Source organism: Muntiacus reevesi, chromosome 3, assembly GCF_963930625.1.
Source record: "Muntiacus reevesi chromosome 3, mMunRee1.1, whole genome shotgun sequence".
Taxonomy (NCBI): domain Eukaryota; kingdom Metazoa; phylum Chordata; class Mammalia; order Artiodactyla; family Cervidae; genus Muntiacus; species Muntiacus reevesi.
Genome location: NC_089251.1, coordinates 236,300,877 through 236,325,429, shown reverse-complemented (window position 1 = coordinate 236,325,429; position 24,553 = coordinate 236,300,877).

Below are 24,553 nucleotides of genomic sequence, written 5' to 3'. Positions count from 1 at the left end.
ATGGATCTTGTCAATCAAATTTATTCTGTATAAGAGATTAATAGAGGGATGCTGCGTTATAAGCTTTCCAGTTTCCTTGAATGATTTTTAGTATTCTATAACACTTTTTTGTAATTAAGATTTAAATACCCAATCCCTCAAGACTTGCCATACAGAGAGCTGTCAATCAAGGAATTGGCAAGCTCTATGAACGGCATGATGAAATCTTTATCCCTACTCTCTGATGCCTTCAAGACCAGCTTTTGCAAGTTGATCCTTCATTTCACATGTCTTAGAACTCACTCACACTTCTTATGCTTGGAAATGTAACACACAGAGTGACAATGTAATCCACAGCTAATAAGTTAGCGGCTATAAAAATGAACATCCACATTAACTTGCCAAGCATGGAGGCTGGAGGTGTTACACTGTACTCGTGTATATATGTCTGCCAGGGCAATAGTACATATGCCTTTGGAGATGCTTCTAAGTTATGCAGAGAAGCCGACAATAATTCTTGAACTTTGTTGTCAGGATCCAGTTTCATTTAAGAGCCATACCAACAGCATCAAAACACTTGGCCATGATCAGCTACAATCCAACCAAAGAAGAAAACACACAAAACTAGCCCTTGGGTTGTAAATTTTGTGGAAATAAGGCTATCTCAGTATTTCTGTTGTGAGCTAGTTTCGAGTATAATATGCTTTCACTGAAAAAATAATAGCAATGAAGGAATTAAAAATCTTTTCTCTGCATATCTCTTAAATCATTACACAGTCAAGTAAAGTGAATAATTACTATTATTATTTACAAAAAATTTTAATCTAAAATTTATGTCATTACAAGTATAAAAACATAATGCCATTGCATTTTTTAACTTACATTTAAAGTTTTGTTTTTGGAGTTTATTCTGTTACAAACAATATTTTAAAAGAAGCTGAGCTCTACCCATCAAAATCTAATATTAAATTTACTTATTCTGTACATTAGGATAGGTTGTTTGACACATAGTGCTTAAAACATTTATAAACTCTTTATATATACATATTCTCTTAATGTGTTATACTTATGAATGTTTTTAATAAATATAAATTCTCTTACCTTTACTCAATATAATTTTTTTTTTTAATCATGTGAACTTGTGATCATAGACATGAGGGAAGATCATCTTGAGTCCATGGAAAGTTGAGTAGAGATTTATGTTAAATGGAGGCTGGGTTATATGTTGGGAGGAAAAGGAAGCCAACATTATCCTGTGTCTATTATGGTACTTGTTTAACGTCTCTTATTTTGTTACTTATAAGAACCCAATGAAGTAGTTGTAATTTATTGCTATACTGATTCAAATGTTAAATCTCAATAAGGTTGGATAAACTGGCCAAATTCACAGGACTGGTAAATAATAATGCTGGGATATGAATCCAGATCTCTTTAAAAAGTTTTTTAAATTTTTTTTGTCATTCCACATCCTCTTTCAATGTACAGAAAGTACTACATACTACAAGCTCCTCAAAGACAAGAGCTCTACCCAAAGCACCGTTGTGAATCTGACTGTCTGTCTGTTTCATCCATTTATTCCGTAAGTATACAGTCAGTGTCTACTCTGAGCCAGGTACTGTCCTAGGCCCTGGAGTACAATGATGAACAAGACAGACAAGGGGTCCTGTCCTTAAGGAGCTTGCAGACTACGAAAAGTTCAGAAAAGCAGAAAGGCAGTGGTAATATAGAGAGGTCACTGCTACAGGGAGAGGGGAACAGACATGCAAGGGGGGTTCACATTTGGGGAATCTGGGAAGGCAACTTGGAGAAAGCAGCATTTAAGCACAGACAACAAACAAGGAGTTTCAAACTGAAGCTGAAACTCCAATACTTTGACCACCTGATGCGCAGAGCTGACTCATTGGAAAAGACCCTAATGCTGGGAAGGATTGAAGGCAAGAGAAGAGGACAACAGAGGATGAGATGATTGGATGGCATCACCGACTCAATGGACATGAGTTTGAGTAAACTCTGGGAGTTGGTGATGGACAGGGAGGCCTGGCGTGCTGCAGTCCATGGGGTAGCAAAGAGTTGGACACAACTGAACGACTGAACTGAACTGAACTGGACAAACAAAGAGGGCTAACCCAGGTTATCAAGCATTGTAAGGTATTTAATCTTTGAAGGGGCTAGTGGTCTTAATCTAACTTCCAGTAATGCAGAACATGGGGGATTCTGCTGGGGAGAAAGCTCCCAGAAAACAGTACTGAACAACCAGAGGTTGGGAATGAAGAATAGGACCACATTGAGAAGGTGGCAGGAAAGAAGGGGAAGGGAAGTAGGTTACAAAGAAGTGTATAGACATGTTCAAAGGATTGGAAATGAAAGGATCAGTGTTGCATTTGAATATAATCTCCCTGAGCTGGGTTTCCCTGGTGGTTCTGCTGGCAAAGAATTCGCTTGCAATGCAGGAGACCTGGGTTCGATCCCTGGGTTGGGAAGATCCCCTGGAGAAGGGAAAGGCAACCTACTCCAGTATTCCGGCCTGGAGAATTCCATGGACTGTATAGTCCACAGGGTCGCAAAGAGTCGGACAGGATTGAGCGACTTTCACTTTCACTTCCCTGAGCTGAGTTTAGAGAACTAAAGGAGAGGCAGATGGGGAGGGCAGGGAGCCTGGAGTGGGGGACCACTAAGAGAAGGGGTGGTGGCCTGTGCTCTGATTGGTCCTACGAACTGGCAACAGGGACTCTTGGGGAGGGAGGGAGAGCACCCTGTGAGCTGTCCATGAAGTTTTGTTAAATTTCTCAGGACAATTGAGAGGAAAGTGAAAGTGAAAGTGAAAGTCGCTTAGTCACGTCCGACTCTTTGTGACCCTGTGGACTGACTATAGAGTCCATGGAATTCTCCAGGCCAGAATACTGGAGTGGGTAGCCTTTCCCTTCTCCAGGGGATCTTCCCAACCCAGGGATCAAACGCGGGTCTCCCACATTGCAGGCAGATTCTTTACTAGCTGAGCCACAAGGGAAGCCCAAGAAAACTAAAACAATTAATGCAGGTGAAATCCTATCACAGAGAACTCCACAGGAAACATGTATTAATGAAAACTCCCAGTGGATGAAAGTGGAGACTTCTCAGAAGCTCTAAAGTATAACTCCTCTTTTAAAAATCTTAAACTGCAGCATCCAGAGGGAATACCTCTAATAAAGAAGGACTCAAGTCTTTTAAGGTGTTTATCTTTGAAGGGGCTAGAGGTCTTAATCTAACTTCCTGTAATAGGACAGGAGCAATTCCTTCCTCTCTAGTCAAGGTGCAGTCATTCTATAATTGTGGAGCATTTTGTTGTTTTCCACATAAAAAGATTTACTCCACAATTAACGAGCCTAAGTTTGTGCCTTACGTTTATGCTGCACCATACCATCAGATGCTCATTATCTCCTTCATTAAGACTGTCTATTGGATGCACACAAACTGAAGAAGAACATTAGCTCTTGTGAATAATTTAGAGTTGTGAATTCTCACTGTACAAGGACTAAAATATAAGCAAGGGAGTTTACTTTTGAACATTAGTCAGAACTTTCAACCCCAGAATGCTTCTTCTATTTCTTGACATTCCCATTAGTATATTTCATTAAAATTATTAATTTTTATATTTGATTAATGCTGTATATTAGCAAATTGTATTCAGTACAAAGTGGTTTTTAAAAATGAAGCTTTTTTTTTTTTAATACATAGTCTTTAGTGAGCTAAAGGGAGATTTCCCAAACCTTCTCAACACCATTCACCTCTGACTCAAAGAACACAATAATGAGTTGCTTCACAAAATGTTATTGACTTTAGGGCTAGCTAATAGTAAACCAATATATTTTTTATAATTATAAGGCTCATATTTAATTACTGGGTATAAAATAACATAACTGGATATTCTTTCATCAGCTACTGGTTTATTATCTTATGGAATTATGGTATCATATTCCTATTTTGCAACTATACTTAAAGCAATTTTTGAATTTTGGAGATTTAAAAAATATTTTGAAGTATACTGTGTTACTATCAGAACATCAGTTTTATATGAGTATGGTATATAATGAATTGTTTTAGGAATAAACTCTGGACATATCAAGTTATACTATGTGAAACCATAATTACATAGATCAAAAATGGTCAAGGTCAATATCATATGGTTCAAATCAAATCTTCTCATACAGATTTTCTCATCCATTTTCATTATCAGGAGGAATTAGCAATGGTTTTGCTATTGTTCAGTTGTTAAGTCCTGTCTGACTCTTTTGCAAACCCATGGACTGTAGCCCTCCAGGCTCCGCTGTCCATGAGATTTCCCAGGCAAGAACACTGGAGTGGGTTGCCGTTTCCTTTTCCAGGGGATCTTCCAAGCCCAGGAATTGAACTCGTGTCTCCTGCATTGCAGGCAGATTCTTTATCACTGAATCACCAGGGAAGTGCTTTACCCAATCATTAAATGAATGCTTAAAGGAAGTACTGTTCATATAACATATAGCTCATTAATCAATAGTTAAAAATATAATAGCTCACCCATACTTAAAAATCAACTACTCATAAGAAAAACTCAGTAGATGAGAGGTTCAGAAATCTGATTTTGTATATGTTTGAGTTAAGTTTATGATTTAGACTAAAACAATGAAGACTGACTTGTTTTACAGTAAATTCTGTGTTTGGCTGAAACTTCAAAGGGAAGTTGCTAAACATAAATGATCTCTTAGCAATTACGCCTTTCAAAACATAGAGAAGAGAAAGCTACTGAAAATTGTCTACCAGCAATGACTTCATAGAGTAGTGTAGGGAAAACAGAGGCTCTTCTTGGGAAAACATGAACTTTAATCAGAGAACCTGGTTTGTCCAGGCTGCTTTATTTCCCTCCTTTCAAAAATAAGAATGCCGAGGTCACTCTGTCAAAAAAACTGAATCTGGAGAGGACAGCAGATCATCACAGCTAGAGCAAGAGGTAGCCCATGCCTCTGAGTGTGGGAGATCCAGGAAGGAGAGCCCATGTGCTGGGTGGAGGTCCCTGCAGGGCTAAGGGTTGCTGTATTTTGCCACTATGTGTGATATACCAGGTGCTGCACAAAGTCATTGGATAGAAACTCTTGACAATTGCATCAAATTCTTGCCAAATATGATTTTATGAATTGTATTTATACGAAACTCTACACATGTTTAGCAACACAAGTAACTTGAATTTCTGGGTCTGTTTTATCCATATGTGCCTTCTTAGTTCCTGAAAACTAAGAGAAAGAAAAAGAAAGGTTATAAAAACAAATGTGAAGACATGGTCTCTGCTTATAAAGGGTGTACATTCTTCTCGGGCAGAAAAGATGAACTATACACAAAAGAATTAGAGAATATATCTTCTCTTATAATTCCCCTCGTCTCTTAGGACATTAAATATTTCAGTTACACTTATACCACCTCCCTTCTCAAGAGCTCAAACACCGGCTGTGGAGCAAACTTGGATAAAACACTTCTCACAATCCCTTTTTAGCCAGTGAGCCCATCTGGGAAACCAATGCAGTGTCTTTATACTAATCGTAAGTTCCACTGACTTTGGGATCTACCTCAGTCAGCTTTCCTCATGAGGCAATATCTCAAAAATCTTAGATGGAAAATTAAGAAAATAATGTTAGCAAAAAGCACTAATGATAAGCTCACTCTCATTGGAGCCTAACACTTGCCCTTTTGTATCTTCTGTACTTTCTTACATCAGGCTTACAATACAGGTTGCAGGTATTAGTTACTCAGTCATGTCTGACTCTGCCACCCATTGATTGTAGCCTGCCAGGCTACTCTGTCCATGGAATTCTCCAGGCAAGAATACTGGTGTAGGTAGCTTGTCCCTTCTCCAGGGATCTTCCTGACCCAGGGATTGAACCTGGGTCTCCTGTACTGCAGGCAGATTCTTTTACCATATAAGGCACCAAAGTGCTGCTCAAAAAAACATAAAGAGGTATAGCTTAAGTAACTCCTTGCTCTTTCTCTTACTATATCAACATGTCTCCCATGTAATAACTACCGAATGAGCCAGAGATTAAGACATTAAAATTGTCAAATTTTTTTTGTGGCATGACTATGAAAGTCTGACTGGTTCACCACCCTCATTCCATCCAGTTTTAAAAGTTTCTAGAAAAATTCTGCAACACATTTTTAAAAATCAATTGGCATTTAGGGGAAAAAATGTAAAATACACTTGAAGTGAAGTGAAGTGGCTCAGTTGTGTCCAACTCTTTGCAACCCCATGGGCTGTAGTCCACCAGACTCTTCGGTCCATGGGATTTTCCAGGCATGAATACTGGAAGTGAAGTTGCTCAGTCGTGTCCAACTCTTTGCAACCCCATGGACTGTAGTCTACCAGGCTCCTCCATCCATGGGATTTTCCAGGCAAGAATACTGGAGTGGGTTGCCATTTCCTTCTCCAATGAATACTGGGGTGAGTTGCCATTTCCTTCTCCAGGGGCTCTTCCTGACCCAGGAATTGAACCCAGGTCTCCCGCATTGTAGGCAGATGCTTTATGGTCTGAGCTACCAGGGAAGCCCAAAAATACACCTACTACCCAGGAAATAAGGGTTTCCCTGGTGGCTCAGTGATAAAGAATCTACCTGCCATGCAGGAGACATGAGTTTGATCCCTGGGTTGGGAAAATCCCCTAGAGAAGGAAATGGCAACCCACTCCAGTATTCTTGCCTGAGAAACCCCATGGACAGAGGATCCTGGCAGGCTACAGTCCATGGAGTTGCAAAGAGCTGGACAAGACCTAGAACTAAATAACAATCCAGGAAACACCATCTTTACTTGTCACCTACCTTCCAGCTGAGTGGGATCCCAGAGCACTCAGGATATCCCAGGGTGTTCTTTTATAATGTTTGCAGAAGCTCCATCTGTCATTCCCCTAGTTGTCCCTTTCCCTATATCTCAGCCTCACAAAGCACATTGCACTCTTCTCTGTGACACCTAGGAACATCTGCTCAACAGCCTTCAATTGGAGTTTGGGTCTGCACGGCCGCTCAGGGCACTGGAACACAGACCCTAACTTACTTCTCTCCAAATTTGATTGCAACTATTTTTTAGCCTTGGAGATCATCTTTTTCAACATTTAAGTCCTTTTATATCTCTGCTAATTCTCTCCTATTTCTCTGTGTTGTGTAATATTCCTCTGAGTTATCTTTTTCCAAGGAATTCAAAGAACTCAGTGACTCAGCTCTCCACCCAAATGCCCACAGGAGACAGGAGGTTCTCCTCCCTGCTGCCCTGAGATACAAAACTGTTTGCCTCCAGCGTGGCTCTGTTTTTCCAGCTGTTGAGCAGCAGCTGGCCAGAATTTTTTCTACAGGCTGAAAATTCACATGCAGCAATGTGGGCTATGGCATGGCAGGGTGGATGCAAGGTCTCAAGAAGAGCACAGAGGAGAATAGAGAGTGAAGCTATACAGAGACAAGTTTATTGATTTTACATGCTACGTATCAGGCTACCTATTGGGAATGCATGGAATAAAACCTTCTCCCTGGCTCTTCAGTAGGAAGAGGCACAAATGTATTAGCATTTACTCATTAAATGAGTCTGTAAACACCTATTACATTCCAATCCATACCGAAAATGGTGGAGTAGGAGGACATTCGATCATCTTCTCCTATGAGAACTCCAAAATTACAACTCACTGCTGAAAAACTATTGACAGGAGAATGTTGGATCCCACCAAAAAAAGACACCCCACATCCAAGGGCAGAGGAGAAGCCCCAGGAAGATGGTAGGAGGGGAAAAATCGAGTTTAGAATCAAACCCCATCCCCACCAGAGACACTGTGGGCTGTAACAAAACAATGTGCACCCAAGTAGATGCCATAAGACTAGGCCAGACCTGCCCTTGAGTGTTTCAGTGTCTCCTGTAAAGCTACGGGTCAGCAGTGGCACGCCCCAGCGGCAGGGGCTCTGGGTGCAGCAGACCTGCATATGACACAAGCCCTCTTGAAGGAGGTCACCATTAACCCCACCATAAAGCCACCAGAACTTACACAGGACTCAGGAAACAGACTCTTGGCACAAACAAAACTTTGTGCACACCAGGACCCAGGAGAAAGGAGCAGTGACCCCACAAGAGACTGATCCAGATTTGCCCGTGAGTGTCCAGGAGCCTCTGGCAGAGGTGTCAGTTGGCGGTGGCTGGCTGCAGGGTTGGGGGCACTGAGTGAGGCAGTGTGCCAGGGGCCTTTTGAAGGAAGTCCTCATTATCTTCATTACCTCCACCATAGTTTGGCCTCAGGTCAGACAACAGGGAGGGAACACAGCCATCAACAGAAAATTGGATTAAAGATTTACAAACATGGCCCCGTCCATCACAAAAAGACCCAGTGTCTCCCTCAGTCAGTTTCTGCCATCAGGAAGCTTCCACAAGCCTCTTATCCTTATCCATTAGAGGTCAGACAGAATGAAAATCACAATCATGGAAAACTAATCAATCTGATCACATGAACCACAGCCTTGTCTAACTCAATGAAACTAGGAGCCATTCCATATAGGGCCACCCAAGACAGACGGGTCATGGAGGAGAGTTCTGACAAATAGTGGTCCACTGGAGAAGGGAATGGCAAACCACTTCAGTAGTCTTGCCTTGAGAACCCCATGAACAGTATGAGAAGGCAAAAAGATAGGACACTAAAAGATGAACTCCCCAGGTTGGTAGGTGCCCAATATTCTACTGGAGAACAGTGGAGAAATAACTTCAGAAAGAATGAAGAGACAGAGCCAAAGCAAAAACAACACCCAGCTGTGGATGTGACTGGTGACGGAAGTAAAGTCTCATGCTGTAAAAAAACAATATTGCATAGGAACCTGGAATGTTAGGTCCATGAATCAAGGCAAATTGAAAGTGGGCAAACAAGTGATGGCAAGAGTGAACATCGACATTTTAGGAATCAGCAAACTAAAATGGACTAATATGGGTGAATTTAACTCAGATGACCATTTTATTGACTACTGTGGGTAAGAATCCCTTAGAAGAAATGGAGTAGCCCTCATAGTCAACAAAGGAGTCTGAAATGCAGTCCTTGGATGCAATCTCAGAAATGACAGAATGATCTCTGTTCATTTTCAACGCAAATCATGCACTATCACATTATCCAAGTCTATGCCCCAACCAGTAATGATGAAGAAGCTGAAGTTAAATGGTTCTAAGAAGACCTACAGGCCTTCTAGAACTAACACCCAAAAAATATGTCCTTTTCATTATAGGGGACTGGAATGCAAAAATAGGAAATCAAGAAACACCTGGAGTAACAGGCAACTTTAGCCTTGGAGTACAAAATGAAGCAGGACAAAGGCTAACAGAATTTTGCCAAGAGAATGCACTGGTCATACCAAACACCCTATTTCAACAACACAAGAAAAGATTCTACACATGGACATCACCAGATGGTCAATACCGAAATCAGATTGATTATATTCTTTGGGCCAAAGATGGAGAAGTTTTATACAGTCAGCAAAAACAAGACTGGGAGCTGACTGTGGCTCAGACCATGAACTCCTTATTGCCAAATTCAGACCGAAATTGAAGTAAGTAGGGAAAACCACTAGACCATTCAGGTATATGATATAAATCATACCTTATGATTATACAGTGGAAGTGACAAATAGATTCAAGGGATTAGATCTGCTAGAGTGCCTGAGGAACTATGAACAGAGGTTCATAACCTTGTACAGGAGGCAGTGATCAAGACCATCCCCAAGAAAAAGAAACGCAAAAAGGCAAAATGGTTGTCTGAGGAGGCCTCACAAATAGCTGAGAAAAGAAGAGAAGTGAAAGGGAAAAGCGAAAAAGAAAGATATACCCTTTGGAATGCAGAGTTCCAAAGAATAGCAAGGAGAGATAAGAAAGCTTTCCTCAGTGATCAATGCAAAGACATAGAGGAAAACAATAGAATGGGAAAGACTAGAGATCTCTTCAAGAAAATTAGAGATACCAAGGGAACATTTCATGCAAAGATGGGCACAATAAAGGACAGAAATGGTATGGACCTAACAGAAGCAGAAGATATTAAGAAAAGGTGTCAAGAAAACACAGAACTGTACAAAAAAGGTCTTCGTGACCCAGATAACCACGACGGTGTGATCACTCACCTTGAGCCAGACATCCTGGAATGTGAAGTCAAGTGGGCCTTAGGAAGCATCACAAAGAACAAAGCTAGCGGAGGTGATGAAATTCCAGTTGAGTTATTTCAAATCCTGAAAGATGATGTTGTGAAAGTGCTGCACTCAATATGCCAGGATATTTTGAAAAGCCAGCAGTGACCACAGCAATGGAAAAGGTCAGATTTCATTCCAATCTCAAAGAAAGGCAATGCCAAAGAATGTTCAACTACTGGACAATTGTACTCATCTCATAATGCTAGCAAAGTAATGCTCAAAATTCTCCAAGCCAGGCTTCAACAGTTTGTGAACTGTTAACTGCCAGATGCTCAAGCTGGATTTAGAAAAGGCAGAAGAACCAGAGATCAAATTTTCAACATCTGTTGGATCATCAAAAAAACAAGAGAGTTCCAGAAAAATATCTATTCCTGCTTTATTGACTACGCCAAAGCCTTCGACTGTGTGGGTCACAACAAACTGTGGAAAATTCCTCAAGAGATGGCAATACCAGACCACCTGACCTGCCTCCTGAGAAATCTGTATGCAAGTCAAGAAGCAACAGTTAGAACTGGACATGGAACAGCAGACTGGTTCCAAATCGGGAAAGGAGTACCTCAAATCTGTGTATTGTCACCCTGCTTATTTAACTTATATGCAGAGTACATCATGAGAAATGCTGCACTGGAAGAAGCACAAGCTGGGATCCAGAATGCTGGGAGAAATATCAATAACCTCAGATATGCAGATGACACCACCCCTATGCCAGAAAGCCAAGAAGAATTAAAGAGCCTCTTGATGAAAGTGAAAGAGAAGAGGGAAAATGTTGGCTTAAAATTCAACATTGAGAAGACTTAAGATCATCGCATCCGGTCCCATCATTTCATGGCAAATAGATGGGGAAACAATGGAAACCGTGACAGACTTTATTTTTTTGGGCTCCAAAATTACTGCAGATGGTGACTGCAGCCATGAAATTAAAAGACGCTTACTCCTTGGAAGAAAAGCTATGACCAACGTAGACAGCATATTAAAAAGCAGAGACATTACTTTATCAACAAAGGTCCATCTAGACAAGGCTATGGTTTTTCCAGTGGTCATGTATGGATGTGAGAGTTAGACTATGAAGAAAGCTGAGTGCCGAAGAATTGATGCTTTTGAACTGTGATGTTGGAAAAGACTCTTGAGAGTCCCTTGGACTCCTAGGAGATTCAACCAGTCCATCCTGAAGGAGATCAGTCCTGGGTGTTGATTGGAAGGACTGATGCTGAAGCTGAAACTCCAATACTTTGGCCACCTCATGCGAAGATTGACTCGTTGGAAAAGACCCTGATGCTGGGAGGGATTGGGGGCAGGAGGAGAAGCGGATGACAGAGGATGAGATGGCTGGATGGCATCACCGACTCAATGGGCATGAGTTTGAGTAAACTCTGGGAGTTTCTGATGGACAGGGAAGCCTGGCGTGCTGCGATTCATGGGGTTGCAAAGAGTCGGACACGACTGAGTGACTGAACCGAACTGAACTGAACTTTGTCAACAAAGGTCCATCTAGTCAAAACTATGGTTTTTCCAGTAGTCATGTATGGATGTGAGAGTTGGACTATAAGGAAAGCTCAGTGCTGAAGAATTGATGCTTTTGAACTGTGGTGTTGGAGAAGACTCTTGAGATTCCCTTGGACAGCAAGGAGGACCAACAAGTCCATCCTAAAGGAAATCAGTCCTGTATATTAATTGGAAGGACGGATGCTGAAGCTGAAACTCCAATACTTTGGCCACCTGATGTGAAGAACTGACGCATTGGAAAAGACCCTGATGATGGGAAAGATTGAAGGTGGGAGGAGAAGGGGATGACAGATTATGAGATGGTTGGATGGCATCACCAACTTGATGGACATGAGTTTGAATAAGCTCCAGGATTTGGTGATGGACAAGGAAGCCTGGCATGATGCAGTCCATGGGGTTGCAGAGTCGGATATGACTGAGCAATTGAACTAAACTGATTACATGCCAGCTTTTATTCTAAGCCCTGGGAGGGCATCAGTGAACAACATAGACAAAATCCTTGGAGATTATTGGATACAAAAATGCATGGTGGGGACTTCCCTGGCAGTCCAGTGGTTAAGACTTCGCTATCCAATGCAGGGTGGTGCAGGTTCCATCTGTGGTCAGAAAACTAAGATCCCATATGTCTTGTGGCAAAAAAAAAAAAAAAAAAAAAAAGACACAAAAATGTAAAATAGAAGGAATATTGTAACAAATTCAATAAAAATTTGAAAAATTATCTACATAAAAAACTTTTAAAAATATCTTTTTAAATGTAGATTGGATAATCATATGGACTCTGTAGTCAGACCTCTTGGGTTCAAATGCTGGCTGTGTGATACTGAGAGGAATATTTGTTAATACTTCTCTATGCCTCCATGTCCTCCATCTACAAAGTGAGGATGATAACAGTTCCTGTTGCATAGGATTTTTATGAGACTAAATGAGCTAATACAAGTAAAGAACTTAAAAGAACACCCAACATGTAAAATAGGGTCCATAAGTCCCAGATGACTCAGCAGTAAAGATTGCTCCTGCAATGTAGGAATCACAGGTTTGATCCCTGGGTCAGGAAGATCCTCTGGAGGAGGAAATGACTCCCCACTCCAGTATTCTCGCCTGGAAAATCCCATGGACAGAGGAGCCTGGCGGGCTATAGTCCACAGGGTCACAAAGAATCAGACACAACTGAGCACGAACGCACACACACAATTATTATATTAGATAATTACATTACTGAGTGACAAATGCATTCTTAAAAAGGTGTAAGCACAAAGTTCTCTGGGAGCACAGAGGCAAAGCACCTCACTTGGACAAGTGGTGGGCAAAGTTTCTTAGAGGGAATGGCCCTGGAATCTGGAAGGGTGACTCTAATTTAGCCAGATGAAAAACAAGGGAAATGGAATACCAGGTAGAGGGAGCATCATGTTTGAAGATCTGGAAGTAAAGGAGAGGACAGCAATGCTTAGAAATGCCAGTTGCTTATTATAGGTATCTGGTTAAGGAGGTGAGCTTAGAAGGAAGATGAAGAAGAGACCAGATCATGGACTTTATCCTGCAGCAGAAGCCACTCACTTTAAACAAGAAAGTAATAGAGGCTGCACTGGAGTGAAATTACAAGACAAGAAGCCAGCTGGGAAAGATTGAAGGCAGGAGGAGAAGGGGGTGACAGTGGATGAGATGACTGGATGGCATCACTGACTCGATGAACATGAATTTGAGCAAGCTCTGGGAGTTGGTGATGGACAGGGAAGCCTGGCATTCTGCAGTCCACAGGGTCACAAAGAGTCATACACAACTGAGCCACTTGAACAGATCAGAGGAGGTTGAAAGGATGGTCTGAACTGGAAGAGAAGAACCCCTAAAAACGAAGGAGTGAGCTTAAAGGGATGCGGACAAATAAAAGAGATACTAATGAGGTTGATGTGTGGGGTGCCAAGTGAGTAGACACTGAGGAGGACCCCTGGGTTTCTGGCTTGGGCAATGAGGCAGCACTACCTCTCACCAAAGTGGGGCATCAGGGAAAGGCCAGAACTTTGTAGATGGGGTTGGGGATGAGCAGGGTAGTGCCGACAATAATTAATAATTAACTTACTCTTAGATAAACTGCACTTGATAGGCCTCTGAGTCATCCAGGCCAGGACATCCAAGTGACTCCGAATCCAGCCTAGAGATCCCAACTACAGAGATACATCAGCGTGTAGATGAATTTGCAAGGCTCAGGGAACAGCCGAGATTACTCAGTTATTATCTCATTAAATCTCCACAACCCTGCAAAGTGGCTTTTTTAAAAAGACCCTTGGGCATATAGTAATTGAATGACAGACCCAGACATGTCTGACTTCAAAAGCCTTGCTCTTGTCTCTTCTTCAAGCTGCCTCCCAGGTGGTACATTGATTGGCTGGATGAAGCTGGTATTTCTGTGTTCAAAGCTTTGGTACTTTGCTGAATTCACCCAAGTTCAACACTTCTGTAGTTTCTTGAAATACAAATATTAATGACACATACCTGCCACAGTCAAAACAGGATAACAGAAATAGAAAGCCAAGAGATAATGTCAACGCAATACAGTGCCAATGAAAAAAATTAATCTGTTGATCTAAGAAATTAATAAGAGAATTTTACTTGAGCCAAATTGAGAATAATAACCCAGGAACAGCCTCTTAGAAAGCTTGGGGAACTATTCTTCCCATTAGAGGTCAAAGCACAGTTGTATAACTTTTTGAGACAGAGGACTATACATTAAATAATGTTAATAGTTTGCACAATCCAGATCTGTAAGTACAAAGTGAGTAGTGAGTCATGGGTCATTGTAGCCCCTTACAAGATTAAGAAGCTTATCTCCTAGGGTATAATCTGTTGCTGTTTATGGCTGAGAAGGTATTTTCTGCCAATGGGGAACTGTGGTTCACACATGTGCAGATATACAATGCATAGTAGAGGGGAGAGACATGGCCAGAGGGCAGAGAAAAAATAGGATGCTTAAATTTTACTTAACTTGCCTTAGAATATGAATTTTTGCTTCATTCATAGTAAGGGGAGTGATGGAGGTATGTGCAGGTGTATTTGCCAAAACTTTTTGAAGCCTTCTGGCCTCAGAAGTCCTGACAAAATGCCTAGTTCAGTCCTGTCAACCTCCAGTAAAAGCTGCTTACAGAATAGATGGAATTTGAGAGAAGAGAAAGGGGAGGAGGGCCTCTGCCTCTGGGGCTTGGTTCAAAACAGATATTCCTGAAGGGGATACCATAGCACAGAAGAGAAAATGGAAGAGAAGAGACAGCAAGACCTGGGAGGGAAACAGAAGGAAGAACACCTACAGGAACAAGCCAAGAGGACTGACCAAACTCTAAACATCAGATACACAGCCCAACACACTCCTGTGGTCCCCGGGAGGCTAACCTCTCCCAGCCCATCCTCCCCCAACAAATGCTTTCTAGGGGCCTGCTATTGTCTTTCAGTCACTAAGTTGTGTCCAACTCTTTGCAACCCCATGAACTGCAGCACCCAGGCTTCCCTGTCCTTCACTATCTCCTGGAGTTTGGGCAAACTCGTGTCCATTGAGTTGATGATGCCATCCAACCATCTCATCCTCTGTCGTCCCCTTCTCCTTTGGCCTTCAATCCTTCCCAGCACCAGGGTGTTTTCCAATGAGTCAGCTCTTCACATCAGGTGGCCAAAGTATTGGAGCTTCAACTTCAGCATTAGTTCTTCTAATGAATATTCAGGGTTGATTTCCTTTAGGATGGACTGATTTGATCTCCTTGCTGTCTAACGGGCTCTCAAGAGTTTTCTCCAGCACCACAATTGTAAAAACAACAATTCTTCAGTGCTCAGCCTTCTTTATGGTCCAATTCTCATACTGGTACATGACTACTGGAAAAACCATAACTGTGACTATTCAGACCTTTGTCTTTAAAGTGATGTCTCTGCTTTTTAATATGATATCTAGGTTTGTCGCAGTATTTCTTCCAAGAAGCAAGTGTCTTAATTTTGTGGCTGCAGTCACCAATCTGCCACTGTTTCCATTTTTTCCCCATCTATTTGTTATGAAGTGATGGGACTGGATGCTATGATCCTAGTTTTTTGGATATTGAGTTTTAAGCCATCTTTTGCACTTTCCTTTTTCACCCTTATCAAGAGGCTCTTTAGTTCCTCTTCACCTTCTGCCATTTGAGTAGTATCAGATTTGTATATCTGAGGTTGTTGATTCCAGTTTGATTCATCCAGTATTAGGAGTCAGTAATAAAAGCTTAATCAGTTCTGACATTTGGTCTTGGGTTTTGCTGACAAGCTTGGATGGATTCACAATGATAAACTTGTTTGTAAAGACTGGTCCCCCTATTGGACCTGACTTGTTCACTGTGATATTTCCAGTACACTGCCTGGCAAAGTAGCATATCAAGAAGTACAAATCTTGATTGAATTAAAGCTAAATGTAAATAAATAATCAGCCACACTAAAAATATTTTTTAAGAATCTAGTAGAACAGTTTAGCATCCAACTCATAAAAGTATAAAAAATAAGTCTTAAAAGTCTGAAAAAGATTGGAAAATCCTTGATTTAGTTGACATCTTTAGAACACCAACTAACAATACCCATTTATTTTTGAAGTTCCCATTATATATTCTCAAAGCCAGACCACATGCTTAGCCATAAAGTAGGTCTTAAGAACTTAAAAATTATGTTCTGATCATAACAAAATTAAGTTAGAAGTCAACAACAATAAGAAAACGTAAGTAAATAAATAAGTAATAAAATAAAAATCTAAAATATATTTTGTATTTTACATAATAGACTTGGCTTATAGAAATATTTCAGTCTTCCATTAGTAGAAGCCAGACTCCTAGGCTACACTTTGACCAGCCACCAATTAGGCTTTCTTCTCAACATTGACGGCCACCACCTAGCTTCTATCTAAAAGTCTTTGGATGGTCTTTGCATTGTTACTCACAATTAACATGAATTCACAATTCATCTTTTAGTTACTGCTGATTTTTTTTTTGTTGTTGTTTATCAACCCACTGGTGGATATGACAGAAAGTCTTAACTCTAAAGAGAAAGCATTTGTAGTAAAATTCTCAAGAAGTAGTCATTTGAGCAGTGAGCCTTTTTCTGGACCATATCAAAATCGAAGCTAGCATGTAAATATTCAAGAAACTAAGTAACAGTGTCTTTGTATGTGTAAGACTCCCATTGAATGACTTACTAAACTCTCTGGCACTTGCCTGCATTTCCAAATATCTTTGAATATGACTGCTGTAGTTAAATAGCCAAAACATTACTTAAATTATTTACACAGTGTGACTGATAAAGGACAAGATAAATAATGTTATAACAGCCTTTGGGATGGTTGAAGAAAACAGAGCTCAATAGATGAGCCATTCATGCTACTGAAACATTGAAAGGGAGAAGTTCATTATTAAACCTGTGGTGTCTCTTTAAATATGTAAGGTCTTCCATGGCTGCAATCTTCATTCTGTATTATGGAAATAAACAAAGATCACCCAAATGAGAACAAGCCACGGCTATTTTTTCAGAGCTTAATATAGCAAGAGTCAGCCCGTAATGACATTTGGACTCAAAGGTCAGCAAGGGAGTAGCAGCGCTTTACAGTGAAAAGTAGAGTGGCTTCCAGTATGCTGGAACTGGAGATGATCGCTGTGGGAAACAGGAGGCAGGCTGAGGAGAAGTGGAGCTTCTGACAAGACTGAATTAATGAGCATTTTCATCTTTTTCTGGTTGGTTCTGGGTTGGAAAGAAGGGCAAAATTAGGGAAGCTGACAATCAGCAAAGTCCTGACCACTTTGGACAGATTGTTGTAGAGTGAGAATTCAGTTGTCTGGCCCTTGTCTATCAGCATGTTCAGTCTCTCAACATTAAGATTTCATACGTTAGCTTTATCGGAGTGAACTCAGTATTTCTATCCTATGCTAGAACCAGCACTCTAAAAGAGTAGCTATATTCTGGTGATCCTGAGTAATTGCCGTGTCCACTCTGAGATCAGTGTCACTACAGAGCATACATTCTCAGTGAGGGCAATATCACCCCCTTGGGAGTGGTTCTTGGGGGAAAAATAAATGTTCTCTTCTGATGTATGAAGCACAGATTTATGTAGAACATATAATAATATGTATTTATATAGACCATGTAATATTTAAACAGACATACAGAATTCAAGTTGAATGTGGGGCTCAGGAAAAAAAAATGTCTGAAATAGAAGTGAGGGTGGGGAGAGGGTAGAGAATAAGGAAATAAAAAGTTTGAGAAACATGCTGTAGAGCCTAGATAAATACTTCTACATAAAACAAAGCTTTTCAGTCAGGGAGTTAAATAGCATCGGACCGCTTGGAGTACCTTTGGTAATTCCTGGCTCTTCAGATTTCTCCCCAGTTGGTTTAGTTTCTGTTCTAAATACAACTACTGTCCCTTCTCTCAAAGCACTAGGTATATCGCCGGAATAAAGGTCCATACAGCCATAGCAGACTCCCCTATAATATCAATAAAAAGATCGAATTCCCACATAGTCACTCTTTTCCGTTGCCAGAAAACAGATGTTAGTTCAAAAAATATACAACGAGAGTAGTGGTTTTACTCCACCATTTTGTCAAGATAAAGGAGAGTCATATAATTTTAAGCCGTATGTTTAATCCACCAAAATTACATTCCAAACACTGGACTATTATGGATAAAAAAGAAACAACTGTACACTTAAAAATGGTTAAGATGGTAAATTTTATATTATGTATATTTGACTACAATTTTAATAAATGTCAGGCTTACTTCTCACTCTAGTCCAATGCCTTTGCTGTATGCAAAGACCTTTGTGTACATGAAGTCTTTTTTCCTATCCTATTGTTCTTAACAGCATACAATGAATCTGAAGGCTTTTCTGCACATAACTTTCTAATTATGTGCTCTACCATTCAGAAGAGAGTATGTGTTCCCTTCCGTGGCAAATTAGATATCTCAGTTTAGTCAGACTCCTTAGCCTTGTTCTATTGGCTCTCGCTCTTCATAATGAGAGCAACCACTAGTCAGCCTCTCCACTCCTTCACTCTCCCAGCCTCATGTACATGTGTTACCACCACCACATCACCTCACATTTGCAGATTGTACATGCGCATGCTCAGTTTCTCCAGTCATGTCCAAATCTTTGTGACCCTACGGACCTTATCCCACCAGCCTCCTTTGTCCATGGGATTCTCCAGGCAAGAACACTGGAGTGGGTTGTTTCTAAAGTCTCCTGCATTGGCAAGCAGGCTGTTTACCACTGGCACCACCTGGGAAGCCCAAGGCATAAAGGAATGATCATAACCATGGCCATTTTGTGAAAATCTAGCTCTAAGGATCTTAAACACATTTTCTCATAAAATCATATAATTATTTCTTAAGTCAGTAACTAATATAAGCAAGTTGTTCAAATTTTTAAAAACCCACAGACTATCCAAAGAACAATCAAAGAAGTGCACAAAAGCCTCCTCTCTGGCTAATGTCTGTTCTAATGGGAAGCAAGAGACCTTTATTATGTATTGAGTGTAAGATGAACTACTTATTTGGTATTACTGATCATTGGGGCAAGGAAAACAACTCACACTACACATGGGAAACAGTTTTTAGAGACTTGTATGTAAACAAATACAAATCAACATGATTTAAATTCTTTTATGACAAGCTCTACACAGAGAAGCACCTGCCCAATTAATTTTGCAACATCCAAGTTTATGATTCTCATCCCAACTCTAGTTCTTCCATTTCTCAGCTATCCAGCCTATGCTGTTGCCTATATTTTATATCTAAAGTTAAATCTGATTGTGTTCCTTCACCTGGCAAAAACTCTAAGTGGCTCCCTAGTACATACTGAAAACTGAATTTAAGACTAAAGAATATGTCCAGGATCAACCTTTATACCCTATATCCTGGTGAAACTAAACTAATAGATTTTCCCTAAAGATCTCCAGGTTTCTCACTCAGCCTTTGTGTACAGTTATTCATTTGGCTTGAAATTTCTTTTTTTCCATACATCTAAATCCATAGCATTATCCACCTAGCTAACTATCATCTCCGTATCTCTAGATGGAAATTAATTTGGTTGTAAATAACACACTCGCTTGGTGGCTCAGTGTTTAAGAATACTCCTGCTAGTGCAGGAGGCCCAGGTTCAATCCCTGGATCAGGAAGATCCCCTGGAGAAGAGAATGCCTACCCACTCTAGTATTCTTGCCTGGAGAATGCCATAGACAGAGGAGCCTGGTGGGCTACAGTCTGTGGAGTCATGAAGAGTTGGAGATGACTTAGCAACTGAACAACGACAACACAAGCAGAATAATCTGCCAAACTCTGGTTGGTAGGGAAAGCAGAAAATTGTATGGAAACAGATGGGGTTATTGTTGAAGGTAACCTGGAAGAAGTGACTTTTGACCTGGAGTTCAAAGGACATGCTAGAAAATTCGTTCCCACACAGGTGGACAGAGTTCTCTAAATAGGTGGAGGCCAAGGAGAGCACTGGGCAAAGGAATAAACCCCTTTGTACTTCCTTTAACTTCCCTTGCAGAGCAGGACAGGAGTGAGATCTGTTCAGCTCCCTCACCGCCCTCAGCCCTGTCATTCTCCCTCTCTCCTTTCTTGCCACACATGAGATCCCATTTTTAACTCACTTCCAGTTGCAGCCACCAAGAACACAGAGAAAGACCCAATGTTATTTTTTACTCATTTAATTTTTCATTTATTCCACCAACACTGATTGACTACTCCATTCCAGGCATTTAATGAGGCACTAGAGAGAGAAGGATGGAAGAGAAAGATAAAAGGATAAATGGAATATCTCCAATCTTTATTAGGAGACAATTTAACAAATACTATGTGGTGTTGGGTTGTTTATTTGGTTATTTTTCATTAGACCCTCCTATCCATCCTTCACTTTATCTTTCTTGCTCATTGCCCTAGGCAAATGATGCCTGCAGATAACATCCTCTATTATCCAGGTTCCTTTGTCCTCTGCCTTTGTTGGGACATACAAGCAGGAAAGACTAGAAGAAAGATCAGAGTGTTTATTCCGCCTGTTTTTTAAGTTTTTTATCTGCTTTGTGCTGCAATCTGACATTGGCTGCATCCTTCCAGAGCAATAACTCACAGGGACCCTGCTTCAAACACTCAGTTTCTTTAAAGAAGCTATTACTATAAACATCTCCAGGGATAACATGGTAATCAAAACATGTAACCTGCAATGGCGGTGTTTCATTTATCATGGAGTACTTAAGAGCGAAGTTCATAGGTAGCATTCTAAGTTATGGTTTGATTTCAGCACTTAGAAAAATTCTAGATCTGAGTCCAAAATTTCACTTAAGTTGCCATAATAGAAATCCATGGCTTTTCATCGTTTCCAGATTCAAATCAGCTCGTAGACCCAAAATGCCCTGTTTGAAACAGAGGCCAGAGCCTGTAATGTTCCTACATGCATCCTTAAATCTTTTTCCCAGTCTCCTTCAGAAAGACATGGGACTTACAGATACTTTTGAGAATGCTCAGTGAGAAGGGATATGACCAGATCTCCCAGGAGTTATTAAATCCTGGCTCTAGGATTGCTAGAGCAATCCATTGCTATGGAGTTAAAACATTAGCCGTGTCCAGGGTACATTCATTCTTCTATTGCTACTGTAACAAATTATTATAACCTAGTGGCTTAAAACAACACAAATGTATTGTCTTATACTTCTGGAGTTCAGAAGTCTGAAATAGGTCCTACAGTTACAGTTACAGTCAAGGTGTCATCAGAGCTGTATACCTTCTAGAGGTTCTAGGGGAGAATTCATTTCCTTACCTTTTCCAGCTTTAAGAGTCTGCCTGCATTTCTTGACTTATTTCTCGCATCACTCACAGAGGGAGCTGATGAAAGGCTAAGTGGAAGCCCTTGGAACTGTCCTTCTACATCCATATAGTAAGCTAAAAGGAATACTGTGTCCCTGGACAAGGACAGAGATTGGCATCGCTATTTAAAAACCCAAAAGATGCAAGAGTGCAGGTTCCCTACCCTATACTCAGTTAACTTACTGTTCAGCCCAGACAAAAGATGGATTATGGAACCATGCCCATTGTACCAGCACGGTAACTTCACTGGACCAGACAATACAATCCTAGTATCTATGGCTATTAACTTGAAGAGTACTTTTTTTTCTTCAGGGACATCTCTGGATTTTGGAGACACCATATACCACAACCAGCTGTGCGCCTCCAACCTATTTGCTCAGTTGTACCTATGGCTGTCTGTTTTGGACAGAACCTAGAACAAGAGAGGGCTCCCTAGGTCTAGGCTATAGTGCAAGCTGCCCTGATCCTTGGATCTTAATGACCCAACAGATAATAGCTATTACAAGTGTCTGTGGCAGGCAGAGCTTCTGGCAAGCCCCAATAGGAAAATCACAGATAATCTGCCTAGGGTTTTTAGAACAAAATCATGCCCTTCACCAAAATATCCGTTATCTTTTGGTGTATATTAAGGTTTCCCAGCTGGTGCTGGTGGTAAAGAACCTGCCTGCCAATGCAGGAGACACAAGACTGCGGTTTGATCCCTGGGTGGGGAAGGTACCCTGGAGAAGGAAACGGCAAACCATTCCAGTATTCTTGCTTGGAGAATCCCATGCACACAGAGCTTGGCCGACTACAGTCCATAGTGTCATAAAGAGTCAGACACGACTGAAGCAACTTAGCACACAGGCACAAAGGTAACACCCAAACTTTGGGGCTAATTTTAGATGTGGGCTACAGCAGTCAATTACTATTCACTATATGAAAAAACTGGAAATGGAACTGCCATATGACCCAGCAATCCCACTCCTGGGCATACAGACTGAGGAAACCAGAACTGAAAGAGACACGTGCACCCCAATGTTCATCGCAGCACTGTTTATAATAGCCAGGACATGGAAGCAACCTAGATGCCCATCAGCAGACGAATGGATAAGAAAGCTGTGGTACATATACACCATGGAATATTACTCAGCCATTAAAAAGAATTCATTTGAATTAGTTCTAATGAGATGGATGAAACTGGAGCCCATTAAATAGAGTGAAGTAAGCCAGAAAGATAAAGACCAATACAGTATACTAATGCATATATATGGAATTTAAAAAGATGGTAATGATAACCCTATATGCAAAACAGAAAAAGAGACACAGATGTACAGAACGGACTTTGAGACTCTGTGGGAGAAGGTGAGGGTGGGATGTTCAGAGAGAACAGCATTGAAACAAGTATACTATCAAGGGTGAAACAGATCACCAGCCCAGGCTGGATGCATGAGATAAGTGCTCAGGGCTGGTGCACTGGGAAGACCCAGAGGGATGGGATGGAGAGGGAGGCGGGAGGGGGGATCGGGATGGGTAACACATGTAAATCCATGGCTGATTCATGTCAATGTATGGCAAAAACCACTACATTATTGTAAAGTAGTTAGCCTCCAACTAATAAAAATAAATGAAAAAAAAAAGAAATCAGTTCCTCTCTTTCTATCGAGCCCTGGGAGACACTGAAAACACGACTGTAGAACGCCTGGTATGTTAGTGTGCGGGGGCCGCCGTAACAAAGGACCACAGATAGGATGGCTTAACAGCATTTCCTTGCCTGACAGCTCTGGAGGCTGGGGTTGTTGCTGTTCAGTTGCTCAGTTTTTGCGACCCCCTGGAGTGCAGCAGGTCAGGCTTCCCTGTCTTTCACTATCTCCTGGAGTTTGCTCAAATGTCTGTCCACTGAGTCAGTGATGCTATCCATCTGAAGGCTGAAAGACTGAAATCAAGGGATCAGCAGGGTTGGCTCCTTCTGAGACTTGAGGCAAAGGATCTGTTCTAAATCTATCTCCTTGACTTGTAGATCATAGTCTTATTTATGGGTGTCTTTATACCATCTTCTCTCTATGTGTATCTGTCTCTGTTTTCAAATTTTCTCTTTTTATGAGGACACCACTCATATTATATGAGGTCCCACCCTAATGACTTCTTTTTGACCTGATGGCTTCTACAAAGACCTTGTCTCCAAATAAGGTAACTTTCTGAAAAGTTACTGGGAATCCAATTCCACTAGATTCCAGCATATCTTTTTTGGAGGTGACACAATTCAACCCATAACTATACAACCTGAACTTCAATAACAAACTGGTTGTCACCCGGCCCACCAAATGATAAAGCTGGCCCACATGTGCATCCATGTCCCATGATTAAGTGAAAATGATATCTATAAGACACAGTAGATGAGCACAAGTGATTCAGAAGGCATAAGAAAATTACATAAGCAATGAGCTTGGACTCCATGGTGCTTCTCCCACTGCTTGGTGTTTTTCCCTAAACACACACCTATAACTGCACAGGAGTTCCTCATAAACAGGCGACAGAGAAGGGAAGAGTCAGCCTTATGCAAAGTAAGCTGGCACCAGTCACAAATTATAGCTGCTACATTATAGCCCCTCTCAGGGATGCTCTGAAATAGAGTAGAAAGAGAAATCTTCCTAACAGAGAGAACTTGGAGTAGTACATCTGTTTTCCATTGTGCCTGAAAAGAGATGGCCTAATAGCAGACTTACACTGACTTACAGGTGGTGGCTAATGTGTTGGCCAGTTGGTGTCTTAGGGACTTGGGAAGAGCAAGATGGAAAGACTAGTGACAAAGAGGTCATGTGGGAGAAATTTAGGAAAGAATCTCTTGAAGTTGACAGAGTGTGGAGATATTTGTGTTTTGTGGAATACTTTCCAGAGAACGAGATGATATGCCCATGGATGTCAGCCAGCTTCCCTGGGGCTTGCTGAAAGGATAGTGTCACGGTGGGGATATGGAGGTTAAGCACGTACAGACTTCCCTTCTCCATTGCTGAGTGCACAAGCCGGTGAGAGCTGAGGCCAGCACTGAGCCATTCCCTGT